This window comes from Pipistrellus kuhlii, unplaced genomic scaffold (genome assembly GCF_014108245.1).
Source record: "Pipistrellus kuhlii isolate mPipKuh1 unplaced genomic scaffold, mPipKuh1.p scaffold_m20_p_9, whole genome shotgun sequence".
NCBI classification, from domain to species: Eukaryota; Metazoa; Chordata; class Mammalia; order Chiroptera; family Vespertilionidae; genus Pipistrellus; species Pipistrellus kuhlii.
In genome coordinates this window covers 49178996-49196749 of record NW_023425595.1, presented here as the reverse complement: position 1 = coordinate 49196749, position 17754 = coordinate 49178996, and the positions used below count along the sequence as shown (strand labels likewise).

The 17754-nt window shown below is 39.8% G+C and overlaps 1 pseudogene; it reads right to left on the bottom strand.

Annotated features, from left to right (window-relative positions):
* Nucleotides 1–12586: 12586 nt before the first annotated feature.
* Nucleotides 12587–13375, bottom strand: LOC118712715 (annotated as a pseudogene).
* Nucleotides 13376–17754: the final 4379 nt, after the last annotated feature.

Here is a 17754-nt window from a genome sequence, read left to right as displayed (position 1 = left end):
TTTCAGTCTAGAGCTGCTTCCACTGAGCTGCTGCCAAGTTCACTCTCCTGTGATTATGAATCTATGCTGTGTTTGTTTTTAAAATGTATTTTATTGATTTTTTTTACAGAGAGAAAGGGAGAGGGATAGAGAGTTAGAAACTCTTATCGATGAGAAACATCAATCAGCTGCCTCCTGCACATCCCCTACTAGGGATATGCCTGCAACCAAGGTACATGCCCCTGACCGGAATCAAACCTGGGACCCTTCAGTCCACAAGCTGACAGTCTATCCACTGAGCCAAACCAGTCAGGTCTCTGCTGTGTTGTTTTTTTAACTTGGGGCTCCGTCTTGGTGAATCAAGAGGAGGTGAAGCTGCCACTCAAGACCCGAGAGTGGGACTTTCACTTGCAGTGTGTCCTGATTACTGTATTCCTACCAGGTGAGCTGAGTAGGAGCTCTCAGTGCATGTATAATTACCCCGATGTCATCCAGAGTCCAGGATATCAGTTTCATTTTTAAAAAATATATATATTTTATTGACTTTTTATAGTGAGGAAGGGAGAAGGATAGAGAGTTAGAAACATCAGTGAGAGAGAAACATTGATCAGCTGACTCCTGAACACCACCTACTGAGGATGTGCCCACAGCTAAGGTACCTGCCCTTGATCAGTATCGAACCTGGGACCCTTCAGTCTGCAGGCCGACACTCTATCCTCCTAGCCAAACCGGTCAGAGTGGAAATCAGTTTCAAATAATTTCACAGGTGCAACCAGAATGGCTCAGTGGTTGAGCATTGACCTATGAACCAGGAGGTCACAGTTCAGTTTTCAGTCAGGGTGCATGTGGGCTTGATCCCCAGTTGGGGAGGGGGTGCAGGAGACAGCCAATCAATGATCCTCCCTCATCATTGATGTTTTTCTCTCTTCTTCTTTCTTCCTCTTTGAAATCAATAAAAAATATTTTAAAAACAAGTAATTTCACCGAAGGTTGTTCAGAGGGTCATTTACAGGGCCTAAGAGAAATTTTGAAAGAAAAATGGAAGGCAGAGGAAAAGGAGAAGGGAACTAAGATTTGCGAACACCTGTTATGTGAGATGCAGTACTGGACCTTTGTGAGCTCATGATCTCATTCACCTTTATAGCAATTCTCCAGGATGGGCATTGTTATTTCTACATTGCAGATAAGGAAACCGAGGCTCAGCTAAGAACCATACAGAGGAATTGGAGAAACTCTACCTTCTTGGAGGTTGGGTTTTAAGAAAAGAATCTTAATATGTTTTGAATTCATTATTTTACAAATTAACTTGATTTTGAGACACTTTTTGGGTAAAACCTATTCACTGTCCTAAAAACCAGTGCTTGAGTTACACGCTTTGGGAAATGCTTGACTAGGTGGGTCCCAAGAGCCTTTGCAGCTCTGTGGTCAATGAGACCTTGGTTCTAGTATGACAGGACCTCATGCTGCTTTGTGAGCTCCGTTCTGGGGAGAAGGACTTCCAACAAGCCCCAAGTGATGCCCAGATGCTGGGACCCTGCTTGACTGCCCATGGCAGGTTGCCAAGGCAAACAAAACAGCAGTCTCAGCCAGCCCAGGCCTGAGGTCCTCAGCACAGGTAGAAAGCAAAACCCTCAGTGCTTCAGACTGGCTGTGACCTCTGAGCTGTTGCAAGCTATAGGTTCTAGGGTAGTGATCGGCAAACTCATTAGTCAACAGAGCCAAATATTAACAGTGCAATGATTGAAATTTCCTTTGAGAGCCAAATATTTTTAAACTTAAACTTCTTTTAACGCCACTTCTTCAAAATAGACTTCACCCAGGCCATGGTATTTTGTGGAAGAGCCACACTCAAGGGGCCAAAGAGCCGCATGTGGCTCTCGAGCTGCAGTTTGCTGACCACGGTTCTAGGGTAATGGGAGAAGGGCCAGTGTGTGCAAGGGGGAGAATCGGGAACATTAGGTCTTGAGCATCATGTCTGTCTTAGAGTGTTGCGTAAAGATGGTCGAAGATGCTTCTACTTCTGTGGGATCAGGTTGTCAACATCTTGCTTTGGCATCTGTGGGCTTGTCTCCCTAACCCCTGCCCCACCATTCTCTCTCTTTTCAAGGAGGGGTGATGGAAGGAACCAATGCTGGATGTGTTTGGGAAAACCAAACCACAGTGGTGGTGAACGTGAGAAAGCCCTGGGGTTCAGTCTTCTTTCTGAGGTTTGGTAGCCTTTCTTGCTGAGAACAAGCTACTGTTTCATGGAGGCAAAGTGCTGGATGGTGACAGAATCCTATCCAGGTTACAGCATTATATGTCGTCACTGTGTCTTCACAGGCTCCTCTAGACCCAACCGGACCTGTTCACAGTGTCCCTAGGCCCCAGGCTCCTTGCTTAGGTTTGAGAGGGAGAATATAGAACCTCACACCTTTCATCGATGTGGGGGAAGAAGTATTAATAGGCAACAGCTCTCTTCAAAGATTTTTCCCCCCATGCATCTCCTCCAAATCCAAGCCCTTTCTATATCCTTCATTTAGCTGGGGATTGAAGAAAAGAAGGTATGGTTTGGGGTCCGTTTTACATTCTCTGTGTTGTTCACCTGCTAGCCAAAAAATTAGCCTCTCCTGAAACTGAAACCAGAAGAGTCCAATCCTCATGTCTTACGTAACCTTCCTAGTCTCTGGGGAGCTGAGGCTTCTGTCCTTGGCAGAGTACAGGTAGTCAGCCCAGGCATGGTCACTTTTAAGGAAGGGCTGCCTGGCTGGCTTCAGAAAGCAGTTTTGTCCGCCAGAGGTTTTCTTTCCCTCTGGGGGAAGCTGGAATCTCGGCTCTTTCTTATTATGTGAAGTTGTGCTGAGGTGCTTCCGCTCACCTAAATTTCTGTTTTATCAAAGTTTCTTACCTCTGCCAGATCCTAAGGGCATTTGTTAGGCTGTCACTCTGGGATTTCTCATTCCTTCATGTAGATCCAATATATATCTTATCCTGCAGTCATGATAAATCAGTACTTCATTCTAGTATATATGCTTTGGTAGATTCGTTAGGATTTTCTATGCACATATCATGTCATCTGCAAATAAACATAAATTTTGTTCTTTCTAATATATATGACTTACATATCTTTTCCTTGTCTTATTGTACTGACTAGATTTTCCTGTACAGAAGTGAAGAGAAGTGGTGAGCATGGATTTCAGAGGTTGCATTATTTAGTTTTAAAATTCTCTATTGGTTCAGAGTTTGGGCATTCTAATAAGTGGGTAGTGGTAATTTGTTCGAATTTGCATTTGTATAGTGACGATGATATGGAGCATCTTTTCATATACCTATTTGCCATCTGTGTATCTTCTTTGGTGAAGTGTTTGTTAAGGTCTTTGGTCCATTTTTTAATCAGGATGTTTCTTTTCTTAGTGTTGAGTTTTAGGAGTGATTTCTAATAATCCTTCATTAAGATGTGTCTTTGACAAATATTTCCTCCCAGCGTGTGATTTATCTTTTCATTCTCTGGACATTATCTTTCACAGAGCAAAAGTTGTTTTAAATAATTTTGTCCCATTTTTGTAATTTTTATCTTTAAGCGCAATTGCCTGAACTTTCTTTGCCACATCCCATTCTTCCCTTAATTATTTATTATAATATCTATTTCTTTACTGAGATTTTCAATCTGTTCGTTCATTATAAGCATATTTTCCTGTAAAATATTTGAACAGTTATATTAGCAGCTGCTTTGAAGTTTTTCTCTAGAGTATGATTCATATTTTTCAGTTTCTTTGCCTATCTAGTGATTTTTCCACTGATTATATACTGGATATTACGATGGTATGTTGAAAAGACTCTGGATTTTATGCTTCTCTGTCATCAGAGAAAGATTTTTCTTTGTTTTGGCCTAGGAGGTAGTTAACCCTGATATCCCTGTGGTGGGCAGCTGAACTCTCTTCTCCATTTCCCCAACTTCACTTGCTATTCATCAGCTGGGCCCTCTGGGGCCTTCAGAGCACATGCATAGCTCAGTGGTCAGGCAAGAGTATAGTTTATACTAAGACTTTGGGGTTCACAGCTTCTACAGCTTTGTCTTTCCCACAATTTCTCCCCTAACTTTCCAATCACTTCACAAGCCCTGGCTTTTGGCCACTTTGAGCTTCGTGCATATTGAGGAATGTCTGCAGACAAAAAACCTCCAGGTCTCAAATCACACAAATTGTAAAGTTGTTTTTAAAATCTTTATTGTTGAAAGTATTACATATGACACTCTCCCCACTACATTAACCTCTTCTTGTAATGTTGTATTTTAAGAATGGACTCTTATCTAGTTTCCACACACTTTTTGTCCCTTTCCAGAGCCTCCATATAGTTGCTGTAAGATATTTTTCCAGATTTTTATGTTAGTACAGAGGGATTAATCTGACCAAGCTATTCTGCCATTACCACTCTGGATGAGTTTTAAAGTAGTTTCTCAGATTGTGTGTTCCATACCCCATTAGTAGTGTAAATTTGTCCCCACATTCAGATAGAGGGATGGCTTAGAGTTCCAGTTTCTTATGGGTCCACCCATGGTCCAGGATGAGTGGGAGGTGTTTATATCACTTCCCCTGTCCCATTAATCTTCTAGTTCCATTTTCACCCTTCATGCTGATACCACCGCCTCTTTCAGGCTTCCAGCTTTAGGCAGGCAGTTCCAGTCTTGACTCCCTCTCCCTATGAATGAATGGCAGTATGATCTCAGCATCAGAAATGGATATTCAGCCGAAACCGGTTTGACTCAGTGGTAGAGTGTCGGTCTGCGGACTAAAAGGTCCCGGGTTCGATTCCGGTCAAGGACATGTATGTTGGCTGCGGGCACATCCCTGCCAGGGATGTGCAGGAGGTGGCTGGTCGATGTTTCTCTCTCATCGACTTTCCTGGCTCTATCTCTCTGCTTTCCTCTCTGTAAAAAAATCAATAAAATATATATTTTTAAAAATGGATATTCAATCCTGATATCCCCACCAGCAATTTTGATATCAACGCCTACTTACAGATTAACTGTTAGTTTACTCCTTGTTTATGGAATTTAGATTTTTCCACTTCTACAATAGTATTAAGCATTTCTATATGTTTGTAGTCATGGAGCACCTTGCATCAGCCCAGTCGTGCATTCTGAACAAAAGTCCAGTAATTCACTTTGCGTAAGGATTTCTTAAAATATTTTTTAAAGTTTAGCTTTGTCCTAGCTAGCTGGTTCAACTCAGTGGCTAGAGCGTTGGCCTGTAGACTGAAAAGTCCCGGATTTGATTCTGGTCAAGGACACATGCCCGGTTGCAGGCTCGATCCCCAAGTAGGGGGTGTGCAGGAGGCTGTCGATCAATGATTCTCTCTTACGTTGATGTTTCTATCTCTATCTCCCTCTCCCTTCTTATCTGAAATCAATAAAAATATATTTAAGAGAAAGTTTAGCATCTATTATGCATTAATTACCTTAGAATGGTATGTAATTTGGCCAATTTAAAATTAAAAGCTTACCTAAGAGTCACCATACACCAAAAATGATGTGTTCATTTCAGACATTATTAATACTCCAAAGAAAATTGTAATATTATAGACAAATGAAAACATTTAGAAAATGTTGAATAAATATTTATTGATCTAGGCATTATAAGTGCTAGAAATATAGTAATGAATCCTCACTGCAAAGACTGAACTATGAAGTGTAACAATCTCTTTTATAAGTGAGGAAACAGAGACTCAAAGTGATCCTGACATAACCTTTCCAAGTTTACATAATTGGTAAACAGTCTATACTGGATGCCAAACCCAAGTCTTCCTAGTCCCAATGGTCATGTTTTTGACTACTATTTTATGCAGCTCTGAGTCTTGTCAAGAATTAGCTAGCAGCCATCTTTATGGCCTAAAGTAATGGATCAAGGAGGAGGCAGACTTACAGAATGATTTAATACCTAGCTATGGTACTCTTGGGGGTGCTAAATGAATTTGGAGTCTCCTTGCACTACACCAGGAAACACTACATTTGTTGTTTACATAATCATTTATGTAAATGTAGCACTATTAGTCTGCTAGGGCTGCCACAAAAAAATACTACAGGCAGGGTGGATTAAACAACAGACATTTATTTTCTGACTGAGGCCTGGTACATAAAATTCATGCACAGAGTGGGGAGGGGGGACACGGGATGGTGTCCTTTAGCCCAGCCTGCACCCTCTCCAATCCAGGACCCCTTAGATAGGGGTGTCGAACTCAATCAGAGAAGGGGCCAAAATCTAAAATCCAGCCTAAATCGCGGGCCGAATGGTTTACTGAACAGTCATAAACTGTCATTGTGATGGAAACGCAGCGGAGTGCAGTGATGACAGCGCGGTGCGGGCCACATTGCAAGGCCTGGTGGGACGGATTTGGCCCCCGTGCCTTGTGTTTGATACATGTGCCTTAGAGGATGTCCAACTTCCAGTTGGGGATCGGGCCTAAACCAGCAGTTGGATATCCCTTTTGCAATCTTGGACTGCTTGCTCCTAACTGCTGACCTGCCTGCCTGCCTGATTGCCCCTAATCTCCTCTGCCTGCCTGGCTGATCTCCCTAACTGCTCTCCCCTGCTGGCCTGATCCCCCTAACTGCTCTCCCCTGCCAGCTTGATCACCCTTAACCTCCTCTGCCTTGGCCCCACTACCATGGCTTTGTCCAGAAGGACATCTGGAAGGTCATCCAGAAGATGTCCAGTCTAATTAGCATATTACCCTTTTATTAGTATAGATAGTTCTGGAGGCTACAAGTCCAAGATCAAGGTTGGTTTCTAATGCAGCCCCCCTTTTTGGCACATGATCATTCTAGATACATGAGGTAGGGGTGGAGGATGGAAAGAGAGAGAAAGAGAGAGAGAGGCATTCTCAGATGTCTCTTTGTCTCTTCCTCTGCTTATATGGACACCAACCCTTTTGAATTAGCACTCAACCCTTACAACTTCATTTGACTTAATTGTCTTTCTAAGGGCTCTGTCTCCAAATACAGTCCCATTTGGGGTTGGAGCTTCAACATATGAATTTAGGGGGAACACAATTCAATCCATAACAGGTATCATAAATAATTTGCTCCAACTTCCTTTTCTTGTTCTGTTACATTTATACCACTTAATTTAACTACTCCTTATGAAAATGATCAAAGCAGCTTTTACACTTACTTCTAAAGGGAAGTATCTATGATTGCCCAGAGATTAGAAGCTCAGGTTATATTAAAGAGGGACTTATTAGCAAGGACTCAAGATTTTAATGTGAACAAGACCAATTCATACAGAAAAATAAATGGTAAAGGGAATTTTAGGCACTTATTGCAGTGAGTATCCAGTCGGCCCTAATTTGTTTATTAAGTAGGAGATAAAACTTGAGTGGAAAAATGGAAACTTAATTAACTTAGATTGCAAGGCTGTCTATGGGAAACATGTGACTTTTGACTAACATGTGATTTGGAGGGCAATTAGGTGCCCCTATAAGCATCTGTCATTCTGAAGGGTTTGTCAGAGTCCTGGGAATACCCTTGAAAATGTCAAGGATCCGCTGTCCTGTGTCAGTGAGACCTGAGCGGCGTGTCCTTTCTTTCTTTTGAAGGTAAAATACTGAAAATTCAGGATATATTGTTTGGTGAATATTTGTCATTGGAACCCTCTGGGGATGTGTAGGATTGAAGGTTGCCCTCAAATTTCAGCATGAGGGGGAAAAAAGTACAGCAGTTAAAAAAAAAATACGAAGAAGAGTGAACTGGTAGCTTAGAAAGCATGCTAGATTTTCCCCCTTTCTATTCTATTCAAAGAAAAATGATTTTTGAGCCCCCGTGCCTTGGCAAGGAGTAATTTTTATCTTGCTACCCACTCCCGTTTTCTTTTTACTAGCTGGAGCATGATCTTGGAAGTCAGAATGAATCACTGCTGCCGATGATGAGTCCAAAGGATTGTGGAGCTGTTTTCGATGAATAACACTTTAATTTCAAATTATCCCACATCTTTCTGAATAAACCACATAAGAAGCAATGAGTTTGAATGATAATAAGAAGCAATTAGCTTTTGCAAGAAGGGAGAAGCTCCAGTGTGAGGCTTTGAAACAGGGACTATTTCTTCAGGAAGGCTGAGAGATTACTCTTCCTGGAGATGCTCATCTGGGGAGTGGGGCTCAGTGAGGAGTTTGTTGCTGGGTATTTTTTTTTTTTTTTAGTAGTGTAAATAGTTTATTTGCTCATATGCCATGAAAAGACCAGAAAAGTACTAACATGAACTGCTTTTATAAAACATTTCTAATATTGCTAAGAAGCAGGCCTATTAATAGACAAACAGAAAAGAACATGCCAACTTTATTGTCTACTTGGAGATTAATAAATAGTAATTATTTTAATGTGCTCATCAGCATTGAGCTTTGGGAAACAGCTGCTTGTGGTAAAGGACCAATATTTTGTAGTGTGTATCTCATGTTATCGCCAAAATGAATGTTGAGTCAATAGAAAAACAATCTTGGCATGTTCTTTTTAAAGTACACATTTATGAAAATTTGCTGGCAGGTGGCAGTTTAAAAGCAATCTTTCTGTAAATAGGTATGCTAAAGTGAAATGTGATAACTGATCTCTAATCTGTCCTTGTAGTTAAATATATATATTTAAAAAACTATAAGTTAAAATATTTTACTATAAGTTAAAATAATTCAGATTGTATAGCATAGGTTGATGCATTTTTAAACAATATTTACAATATTACCCAGAGGCTAAGGTGGGAATTAAAGAAGTGTAAAAACCATAAAAAACTGCACCAATCTTATAGCAAAATATCTGTACAGTTAAAAAGAGATCATATATAACTACACATTATCCAAGGAAAATTGGACCTTCACCAAGGAGTTCACATAGCACGACATAAAATAAGAAATTTGTTGCTGGGTATTTGCCTCATCCTGGGACTTTGAAGCCAGATGGGGCAGGAGGGTGTAGTGGTTCGTGTCTAGCTCTATGAGGCTTGGCAAACTGGGGCAAGTCCATTTCGGCCATGAGTGCTCTTGGGCAACTAGATGAACTCTGAGCCTCCATTGCATTATCTGTAAAATGAGGCGGGTGTAGCCGACACCGGTTTGGCTCAGTGGTAGAGCATGGGTCTGCGGACTGAAAGGTCCCAGGTTCGATTCCGATCAAGGGCATGTACCTTGGTTGCGGGCACATCCCCGGTAGGGGGTGTGCAGGAGGCAGCTGGTCGATGTTTCTCTCTCATCGACGATTCTAACTCTCTCTCCCTCTCCCTTCCTCTCTGTAAAAAATCAATAAAATATATTTTTTAAAAAAATGAGGCGGGTGTAAGGATTAAATAATGAATGTATGTAATGTGCTTAAACATTGGTAATTGTCCTGTAAATGGCAGCTCCTGTTTCCTATGAGCTTCCCCACCTACCTCAGAAAGGAGGGATGGAATGGACTCACATCAGTGGACCAACGACTGTGGCTTGTCCTGTGCCACCAGGACTCTCTCCTCTCATGCACTCACTTCCTAATAATTTCCACAACTTCCCTTGAGACTTGATTCTTTGCATTCTTTACTCTCATCTTGAGGCTTTTTGTTTTGATGTGGGGTTCAAACAAACAGATCACACATTTGAAAGTCATTGCCTTGGAGCACACTGTGGGTCCCAGGGGGCTTAAGTTCCATTCTGAGGCTGCCTTGGATTTGGATGGACACTGCCCTCTTTATATTATATTAGTTCTTAAAACTAGCTCTTAGCACTTAGGAGCTATTATCCTTTAAAAAAAAAAATAAACTTGCTCCCACATCAGAAGAAAAACCTCTTTCCCCTATTGTATGACCCTCTCCAGAGCAGTCGACTCTGCCTAGTTGACCACAGGAGAAAGGAATGAAGCTCTTTTTGCCCCACCCATGGGCATGTTTATGTGTGCTATTATGCATTGGAAACATTAGAACTTCATAGGGTTTTATGTTCATAATTATGCCTCTAGCTTAAGGGTTCTTTTTACAAAAGCAAATACCTTTTCCTGATATTTTATTTTTGGTATACAGAAATGAGTGGGGGTTTTTTTTGTATATTGATTTTTGTATCCTGAAACTTTACTGTATTTATTTATTGTTTCTAGTAATTTTTGGTGGGGTCTTTAGGATTTTCTATATAAAAAAATAACATCATCTGCAAAAAAAAGTGACACTTTTACTTCTTCCTTTCCAATTTGGATCCCTTTTCTTTCTTTCTCTTGCTTAATTGCCCTGGCTAGGACTGCCAGTGCTATCTTATATAATAAAAAGCTAATATGCAAATTGTCCCCTTGACTGGGAGTTCTACTAGCAGTTTGACCAGGGGGCGTGGCTGGTACACCAACCACCTGCGGCCCCTTTTCCCAGCCAGCCTGACCTTGATTGGCTGTCCCCACCCTGAAAGGGGCAGGCCAGATGGACCTGTGCACAAATTCGTGCACTGAGCCTCTAGTGTTGAATCAGAGTGGCAAGAATGGACATCCTTGTCTTGTTCCAGATTTTAGAGGAAAAGCTTTCAGTTTTTCACCATTGAGTATGATATTAAGTGAGAGTTTGTCACACATGGCCTTTATTTTATTGGGTGTTTTAATTATAAATGGATATTATATCTTATCAAATGCCTTTTCTGCATTTATTACCCTTTGTTTTGTTAATGTGCTATATTATATTGATCGATTTGCATATGTTGAACCATCATTGTGCCTCTGGAATAAATCCCACTTCTTAGTGATGTATTATTTTTAAAATGTTTTGTTATATTTGATTTGCTAGCATTTTGTTTAGGTTTTTATTTATTTATTTTTTAATTTTTAAAAATATATTTTATTGATTTTTTTTTTTACAGAGAAGTAGGGGGAGAGACAAAGAGTTATAAACATTAATGAGAGAGAAACATCAATCAGCTACCTCCTGCACACCTCCCACTGGGGTTGTGCCCACAACCAAGGCACATGTCCTTGACCAGAATCGAACCTGGGACCTTCCAGTCCACAGGCCTACTCTCTATCCACTGAGCCAAACTGGTTAGGGCTTGTTTAGGTTTTTACATCTGTATTCATCACATAAAAAATTTCTCTTTCTTTTTGTGCTATCCTTGAATGATTTTGGTACCAGGTTTATGTTGGCTTCATAAAATATGTTAGGAAGTATTGCTTCTTAAGTTTTTATTTTAGAAATTTGAGAAGAATTGGTATCAATTTGAATTTGAATGTTTGGTAGAATTCGCTAATGGCCCTGAATTTTTTTAGAGGGTAGAGGTAGGGGAGGTTTTTGATGGTTGTTTCAATGTCCTTACTGTTTAGATTTTCCAATTTTTCATGATTCAGTCTAGGAAGGTTATATATTTCTAGGAACTTAACTATTTTTTCTAGGTTATTTGGTGGCATATAGTCTTTCATAGTATTCTAATATGATCCTTTGCATTTCTGTGATATCTGTGGTGACTTCTCTCTGATTTCTAATTTTGTTTATATGAATTTTTTCTCTTTTTTCCTTAGTGAGTCTATCCAAGAGTTTGTCAATTTTATTAATCTTTCAAAGAACCAGCTCTTCATTGTATTAATTTTTTTCTATAGTCTTTTCATTCTCTATTTCATTCAATTCTTCTCTAGTTTTGTTTCCTTTTTTCTGCTGACCTTGGGCTGCTTTTGTCCTTTTTTTTTCTTTTTTTTTTTCTTTTCTTTTCTAGTTCCTTAAGATTAATGTTAGGTTCTTTACCTGAGGTTTTTCTTATTTTTTTTTAGATAGGCCTGCAATGACATAAACTTCCCTCTTTTGCTGCATCCCATAAGTTTTAATATGCTCTATTGTTATTATATCATTTGTCTCTTTATATCTTTTGAGCTCACCTTTCATTTCTTTTTTTGACCATTTTTCAGTAATATGTTGTTTATTTGTGGGTTGTTGTTTTCTAAACTTCCTTTTGTGGTTGATTTATACTTTTAAAGCCTTGTGATCGGAGAATATGCATGGCATGATTTCAGTCTTCTGAAATTTGAGGCTAGTTTTGTGACCCTTTAGAATATCCATGTGCACTGGAGAAGAATATATCGTCTTATGTTCTGGGATGAAAGTCTCTGTCAACTATGTCTATTTGATCTATTATACGTGTCATTTAAGGCCAATATTTCTTTATTGATTTTCTGTTTGGATGATCTATTTAGAGGTGTCAATGGAGTACATATTTAGGTCTCCTACTATGATTGTGTTTTGTCAGTTCTCCCTTAAGTGTGCTTAACATATTTCAGTGCTCCCTGATTGGATACATATATATATATTGAGAAGTGTTAAGTCTTCTTGATGTAGTGTCCTCTGTATCATAAAATGTCCATTTTTTCCCCCTTTGTTACCTTTAAATATACTTTGTCAGATATAAGTATGGCTACACCTGTTTCTCTGTGGATGCTGTTTGCTTGGAGAATCATTTTCCACCTTTCACTTTGAGTCTGTCTTTGTCTTTGCAGCTTAGATGTCTCTGAAGGCAACATATGGTTGAGTTTTTTGTTTTTTGTTTTTGTTTTGTTGCTAGTCTGCTACTCTGTGACTTTTTACTTGTAAATTCAATCCATTTACATTTAGAGTAATAATAATAATAATAATAATAATATAATAATATAATAATTATTATATTATTTAAGAAAGGTATAAAAGAAGTTTACTTTAAAAATAACCCCCAAAAGTTTAAAACTTGATTTTCCCCTCAAGTCCAAATAATTGTGGGCTAACCATCAGAGTAAAGGTTTCATTGGCTCAATCCTTTGATAAGAATCAGCTCAGTTCACGCACAACTGTATATCCCAGGGTGTGTATATCCCAGGGTGCGTGCAAGAGACATGCACATGCATCACACCTGCAAGCACAGACACCCACAAAGACAGACACACAGCTGAGTTTTTGTTGTTCTAGGCACTTCAGATCCATGGTCCTAAGTTTGCTGCCTGCCCATTACATTTGGCAAGTTACTTCTTTGGAAACAGGACATTTTCTTCAAATAAGCCCTGGATGACATTCCCTGCTGGGAAGTATCTAGCCACTGCGAAGGAGGGCCCATCACTTGCAGATGCCTTTCCCACGCCCATCTTCTTTGTGTTCTTCCGTACCATGGCGGTGAAGTGCTCCGTCCCAGAGGTGAAGCCAGGCTGCTGGAAGTTGTAGTTCTTAATTTCACTCTACCATCTATCAACCACCTCCTTTCCTGGCTGATCGGAGGATGCCCAGGCCAGGTTCTCCCCTTCTCTCCACACTGGCCCCAACTGGACTCCGGGCTGTGCTTGAGGATCTTTGTGCTGGCCAGTGCCTCGGAATACTGCTGAGCCTCCCAGTTGCACTTTTGCAGAACTTCAGTGGAGGGTCGCCATGCTGCTGCCATTGTTGTAGGTCCTCAGGAGCTGTTATTACAGTTTGGAAGCTGACTTGCCCATGGCAGGCTCGGCATGCTCCTGGGATCCCACTGCCTCTTTAGAGTAATTATTGATGTATGAGGATTAAAAAAAATAAATAAATTAAAAATAAACATATATATATATGTTTCTATCTCTCTCTCTCCTTCTCCCTTCCTCTCTGAAATCAATATATATATATATATATATATAATTGATTTCAGAGAGGAAGGGAGAAGGAGAGAGAGAGATAGAAACATCAGGGAGAATCATTGATTGGTTACCTCCTGCACGCCCCCTACTGGGGATTGAGTCCACAACCCAGGCATGTGCTCTATACTGGAATTGAACCCAGGACTCTTCAGTCCTCAGGCCAAGGCTCTATCCACTGAGCCAAACCAGCTAGGGCTTGGGTATTTTTTAAAGCCATTTTATTTTTTGTTTTCTGGTAGCTTTGTGGTTCTTTTCTTTTGTGTTTCTGTCTGTCGTTTTTGTTTGGTGGTATTCCATACTTTTTTTTTCTTTTTCTCTTTTTGTATGCTATGTGTCTCAGTGTTTTTTATTTTGTGTGTGTGTGTGTGTGTGTGTGGTTATCATTAGGTTTATGAAAAAGAATGTTTCATACATATAGTATCCTTTTTCTTTTGAATGCATCTGATCTCCATCCTCATTTGCAAAATCAGAACTTTACCCCACCCTTTATGTTGTTGTTGTTGTTTTTTTAAATATATTTTATTGATTTTGAACAGAGAGGAAGGGAGAGAGATAGAGAGCTAGAAACATCGATGAGAGAGAGTCATCGATCAGCTGCCTCTTGCACACCCCTTCTGGGGATATGCCCGCAACCAAGGTACATGCCCTTGACCTGAATCAAACCCGGGTCCCTTCAGTTCCCAAGCCGACGCTCTATCCATTGAGCCAAACCGGTTTCGGCCCTTTATGTTTTTGTTGTCACAAACTATCCCTGTTTATGTTGTAGGTTTGTTGGTGATATTACTTGTAGTTTTCTGACCTTTTATTCTTTGTTTCAGGTAGAGTAACCCCTTTTAGTATTTCTTACAATGGAGATTTTCTGGCAATAAATTGCCTAAACTTCTGTATTTGTGGAAAAGTCTTTATTCCTCCTTCATATATAAAGGATTTGGTCTTCCTGGCTGATAATTTCTTTCTTTCAATAGTTTGAATATTTGATTCCATTCTCTTCTAGCTTGTAGAGTTTCTGCTGAGTAGTTTGATGATAACCTAATGGACTTTATTTTATAGATTATTTTCTTCTTTCCCCTGGCTGCCTTGAGAATTCTCTGTTATTAATTTTTGACTGTGAATACTATATGCCTTAGAGAAGACACTTTTGGTTTGAGGTAATAAGGTGTTTTGTTTGCTTCTTAGAATTGAGGATCTTGCTCTTCTATAAGTTTGGGCAGTTCTCATCAACTATTTGCTTGAATAAGCTTTCCATTTCATTTTCCTCCTCTTTTTCTGGTATGCCTACCCTGTTTCCCCGAAAATAAGACAGTGTCTTATATTAATTTTTGCTCCCAAAGATGTGCTAGGTCTTATTTTCAGGGGATGTCTTATTTTTCCATGAAGAAGAATATGGTAAACATTTATTGTTAAATGAAAATAAAGGAAATTTATTACCTGTATACGGTACGGTAGTACGGTAGTTGTCAACACAAACCAGACAAACTGTGAATCTTACAGTATCAAGAATTTACTCATTTATTCAATGACAATAATGTCATCATCTTCTGGAACATCATCATAACAATCCAATTCCTGAATTTCTTATGACACCATTTCTTTCAGAATCAGTGGACCAAATCTCTCATGTTTAGCCTGGGGGGGGGGGGCCTTATTTTGCGGGGATGCCTTATATTTCACTCAGAAGGAAACCTGTAAGTAGGTCTTATTTTCAGAGGATGTCTTATTTTTGGTGAAACACGGTATTATTCTTATATTGATCTTCCTGATAGAATCAACACCCCCCTTCATGCTTTCTTCTTCCCTCTGCATCATTTTCTATTTCTATCTTCAATATCACTAATTCATTCCTCCATCTGGTTAGCTCTATTTCCTATGCTCATTAGTTTATTATTGATTCATTTTATTGGTTCTTTATCTCCAGAATTTCTATTTGGTTCTTTTTAAACATTCCAATCTCTTTGGTAAAGTACTTGTTTTGTTCATTGATTTGGTTCTTCAGTTCATTAAATGGTCTATATGTTTTCTTGCATCTCATTGAGGTTTTTTTTCCAGAACTGCAATCTATAATTCTCTGTGATTTAAGTCACGTATTTCCATATCTTTAAGTTCACTTCATGGATATATATATATATTTTTTTTTCCTGAGCTGCCTCATTACCTTGATTATTCATGATATTTGATGGATTCCTTGGCTGTCTAGGCATCTATGTATGAGAGGTACTTCTCTAATAGAGTGATAAGAAGTCTTTTGGTTGTTTTCCAGCAGGTGGCACTAAATTATAAGGGTTTTAGCTTTCTTAACTTCTCTGGCTTTTCAGATCTCCACAGGTGGAGAATGCCCTGTCTTCTCTGGGAAGGTAGACACCTCCCCTGTGATCCAGTCATTCTGGTCCGAGGAAATCAATGCTGCAGGGGAATGTGGTAAGTGATGGGCCTCCAAACCTGTGACCTCCCAGTGCTGTCCCAAGCAGCTGGCAGTGTTGCTTGATGTGTGGGGGTGGGGTGAGCTGAGGGAACCTGGCCACCTTTGTTGCTTTGCCCTAATAGCAATGTCGACTGGTGGACCTCCATGGAATTCCCCCTGTACCTCTACCAAACCCTGGGGTTAGTCATAGAGTGTGCCCGTGACTCAGGGAAAAAGTGTTTCTGTAACAATTCTCAGATTTGCAGATAATGTGTTCTGTAACCATATCTGAAGGGTGAGGACATGCGAGCTCAGGGAGACTGAGGGGAGGCAGCCAGGCACTAGGGCTTTGCATCTCTCTCTGATATACTGATTGCCAGACAACCATGGCTGCCCCTCTGTGCTTCATTCCTGCCCTGGTTACTGGGCTCAGCCACAAGGTGTACCGCTCACTCCTGCCGTAATGCTCACTAAATCTCTTTGCTCTTCTCAACTGAAGGGAGTGCCATCTACAACCTGATTCAAAGCAACAATTGTTACAGAAACACTTTTTCCCTGAGTAAAGGGCACACTCTATGACTAATCTCAGGGTTGGGTAGATGTACAGGGGGAATGCCATGGAGGTCCACCAGTGGACATTGCTGCAGGGCTGATTCTGTGGCTCCTTTGAGCTCTTCTTCCTTCTCACCTCCCTGGTTTGTTACCATTTGTCCATCTTTAGATATTTCAATTTGTTCAGTAGGGAATCCCTTTTTTTAAAAATTATAGATGTTCAAATTATTGAAACTCCAAGGGGAGAATTTGGGGGCGGGGGTGTCACTCACACCACTATTCCTCTGATGTCATTCCACATTATCTTTATAAAAGCTCATTCCCAACACAAGAGGTTTATATGATCCTAAAGGAAAAAAAATAAAGGGTGTGTGTGTGTGTGTGTGTGTGGATTTAGAACAATATTACTCTCTGCTTGTGCTCTGTATTATAACAAGTGATGTTGTAGATTAGATGAGTCACATTTTCCCCAAGGCCAAACAGCTCTTAAAGTTGTTTATGTAATTACCTTGCTTTGTAACATTCTGTATTTCCTCTTATTGGCAGTGTTTTATGACCTTCCCTGTAGGAAATGGTTTCCAGTGTTGAATTTACTCCCGTAGATGCCAGGAAGTTGGGATAGTTGGAGAAGCAAAGCATTCATCTGAATACTCTGCAGAGCAGACAAAAAACCCTGAACAGCCAAACTATCAGAAGCCTCCGTGCTGGCCCCTCGGGTTTGCTATGGGATGGGGTGGTGTTTGTGGTTGGAAAGCATGGGCTTGCTGGTATATTGCAGAAGATTGTATCATGAGAAGGGTTTGATAAACACTTTTTTTTGTGTGTGTAAAAGTTTCCTTCTTTGATTAGGCAGGAAGCATAACAAACCATTGGTTCTGAAGGAATTGGGTCAACGTCAAGGTCAAGTCTATGGATTGACTTCTTTTGCACTTTTTAAATTAAGAGTTGGCATATTCAGTAATAATTGAAATTTCTTTTCATAGCGTTTTATAGGAGATCTCTTAATTTTCTACCAGTAGCATATGTATCACTGCTATTCTTTTTATTAAAAGAAAAAGAATATTCCAACTATAATAAAGAATTGAATTATTTTTTAAAAAAAGTTTTCTTCTTTGACCTGAGACTTTTCATAACATATTCCCAAATGCTTTGTGGCTATCTAAGAAATAGAAACTATGAGAGTCTGTAAACCCAACACAATGTTTGCTTTTCCACTCTCAGTTTTTATAGATAAAAAAAAAATGGAAGGCCCAGGAAC